This window comes from Pyxicephalus adspersus, chromosome 2 (assembly GCF_032062135.1).
Source record: "Pyxicephalus adspersus chromosome 2, UCB_Pads_2.0, whole genome shotgun sequence".
Taxonomy (NCBI): domain Eukaryota; kingdom Metazoa; phylum Chordata; class Amphibia; order Anura; family Pyxicephalidae; genus Pyxicephalus; species Pyxicephalus adspersus.
In genome coordinates, this window is record NC_092859.1 from 158,250,447 (window position 1) to 158,253,876 (window position 3,430).

Genomic DNA, 3,430 nt, shown 5'->3' on the forward strand with positions numbered 1-3,430 from the left:
AATTAAGTGAATTGTTCCTTGCAAAGTATCGAACATTTCTATAGTAAATCAGCAGCGATGATTGTGCTGTGTGCTGTGCTGCAGCATTGGAGCATGTTGCACGGTGAGGGGTTACTTATCCATTCCTGGCTGGTGAAAAATATGTGCAAATTGCACCGCTCACACATAAGATGAATCCATGTCTGCTCAGAAACAACCAGTCAGCATTTTTTAACATGGAGGAACCCTTGAAATAACTTTCAGGGCCCCCCTCCTATAATTACTATACCCCAACTCACAGTATATTAGTGTGGTGGTCAGTGGGAAGAATTCCTCTTACATTGCAGGCCAGTGGGAAGAATGTCACCTTTACAGATAGCCAAAAAGATCATTGGTGTCACTTATAGTGACCTGAGAGGTGCAAACTGCTCATTGCTCCAGGAACCCCCAGCAACCTCTGGAGGAACCCTGCAATACTCTGACTACAACAATGGTCATCTACATGAGGACAGCCCGGGCCAGACAGTGTGATTGCAGGTCAGGGCTGGAGCAGGTAGTCATACAAGCCAAGTATGTGTCACCGACTGCAAACCTCTCTCTGATTCATGCCGGATTGGTGAAGCGTCTCCACTCAGGGCCCCCAGTCCTCCCCTGTCCATTGCCTGTTCTTCTTCCATGATACTGCAGCTATGAAATACAAGATATCCAAACTCTCATCATTGCCATCCTTGTTCATGATACAAGCATAGGGCCTGATTTATTACAGGAGAGGATAGACTTTCATCAGTCAAGCTGGTAATCCGGCAAACCTGGAATGTATTTCTTCAAAGTCATTTTTAATGAGCTAGCAAATGTTTGAATCCTGGACCAGATCCATTCCAGGTTTGCTGGATCACCGAGCTTCACTAATGAAAGTGTACATTAAATAAGGAACAATGAATGTATCTTGTGTGGAGGAATAATATCTTAATATCTTCTATTATTCTCTTCTAAGCTAAACAGTTTCACAAGTCTATATTTGTAATGAATAGCTTTACTAAATGAATTAAGTTGGTCTGGCTGCCTGATAATTGCCTGAAGAACACGGGAACCAGATCACATTCTGCTGTTCCATTTATTATACTTAATCAGCAAACAATCCTTCATCTGTAAATGTCAAACATCTTTCCGAGTCTAGGAGTGTGCTTGTGCTCATGTATTCTTCTTCTTCTTATTAATAAACAGGATGTATATAGCACCAACATATTACGTAGCGCTGTACATTAAATAGGGGTTACAAATGACAGACAGATACAGACAGTGAGACAGGAGGAGAAGAGGACCCTGCCCTGAAGAGCTTACAATCTAGGAGGTGGGGGAAGTATCACACAATAGGAGGGGAGATATGGAATGGTGGGAAGTAGTGAGGGTTTAGGAGACAGAAGAAGACGGGTAGGTGAGGGGGAAGCGTTGGGTTTTGAGGACTCTTTTAACCTCCCTAGCTGTTCATTTCTTTCCAGTTTTATATGTCTAAAAGCAGTACATTGTTTTTCATGAAAATTTATTTTACAGTATAATATAATAGTATGAGTATAATAAAATTTGAAACACAAAATCATTTAAAAACAATAAACTGAATAAATTAAAAAAATGTATATATTAAAAAAAAAAAAAAAAAAAAAAAAAAATGTAATTTAAAAAAACAAAAATACGCATTATACTCATACTATTATATATACTGTAAAATAAATGTTCTTAATGTACTGCTTTTACACATAAAAATTAAAAAGTTTTTTTGTATTGAATGCAATACAATGGATTTCCCGCCCCGCCCGGCCGGGATGTACACACGCACCAACGTCACCGGGAACTCCCCGGTGACTCATCGGAGCAGAAGCAGGAAGAAGAAAGAAGACGGAGATCGCGGCACTGGACCCCCGCGGATCAGGTAAGCGCTCTATTTACTAACCTTCCCTAGGTGTTCCAACCCCGAGAGTGACTCGGGGTTACTACTTGTAGCGTGATGAGGTTATGAGTAAGTAAGTAATTAATAGGTTATTGGAGGAATGAAGAGAGCGGGGAGGGGGTATTTTACGCTCATGGCTGAAATGTAAGTGGGACAAGAACTGCACGGGGGCGTTTTCTTTATAGCTGCCCCTGTGCACATAGCAGGCAGAAAAGTGCAGGGGCTATGTGATCTACAGGTTGGTGGGAATCTGGCTCTCTCTTCTCATTTCATCTTTTTCCTAATTTTGATTACATGAAGATACTGCAGGCTCATGCCAAGGGGTCCTTTTCTGATTAGAGTTACCAAGGGGCCACCTTTAGTCAGTAGATCACATAGATTCCTTTCTGTTGGCCCATGTATATTGCTGACATTTTTCTGCTCCCCAGGTATGGTATGTAATCTACAATTCCCAATGTGTACTATACTTGCTCCCCTGCTGACCGCCGTGGTTCCTCCCGCTAGCTTATACATTACTAAAGGACCGGTGAGCCAGAGGGAGGAACCACAGCGTGCAGCAGGAGAATCATATCTCCAACCTATGTAACTGAAGATATGCAACATATTTTATTTGCACGGGTAAAGGTGATGATAGATATATCCACTCTTCTTTATAGTGCAACTATTTAAAAAAAAAATTCCAAGCTTTATTGTCCAAGCTTTATTTCTTTCCCTTATGTTAAGAAGGGAAAGAAAACTTTCTCACGGGTCTTTTTTTACGAAATTGGCTTTAACATTGCAACTAAGGAGACGGGTTCTTTATTCATTGTCCCTTCTGCAACAAAACAAATTCACCCGCCTGTTCCCAATCTCCTCCATAAGAGCTACATACACATTTCCATACATGTTAGGTTCACCTGTGCCCTCTGGTATACATTAGTGTGATCTGAGCCAAGGCCGTTATAAATCCATTATGTAGAAATGAAAGCCATGCAATGGTTTCTAGAATACAAAACCTTTAATATTCTATTGCCCGAACTGTAAGCTGAACAAGGAACAGTACAAGCAGTACAAGGAACAATGCAGCAACAGGAGATCTGGGCTGGTCCTCGGGAAGGAGAGAATTGAATGATCACTATTACACATTAATGAAGTCCCCCATTCCAGTTCATCCATCACTGCAGCACAACATGTTTGCCAGTATTATGTCTTCCCTGCAGAATTTCACTTTCATTACCTTGCAATGCACAGGAACAATAAAAGAGGAATCTGGTGTGAGGGTTGGAGAGCTTTGATAATTCTACAAATCTGATAAATAAGGCTGAAAGATTCACTTTATTCAAACGTGAATGATTTGCATTGCTTAGGAATCACAGCCTGCCTGCTGGGTGACCCTGATTCCCATTCTGGGATTCATCTTCTGCATTGGGCTGTTCTGGTAGGTTAATTCCTCGTCGTCTGAATCTACCTGAATCAGAACTTTTTAAAAGATGCTAAAGTATTTCAATCAGAATGTTAAACTTTGGG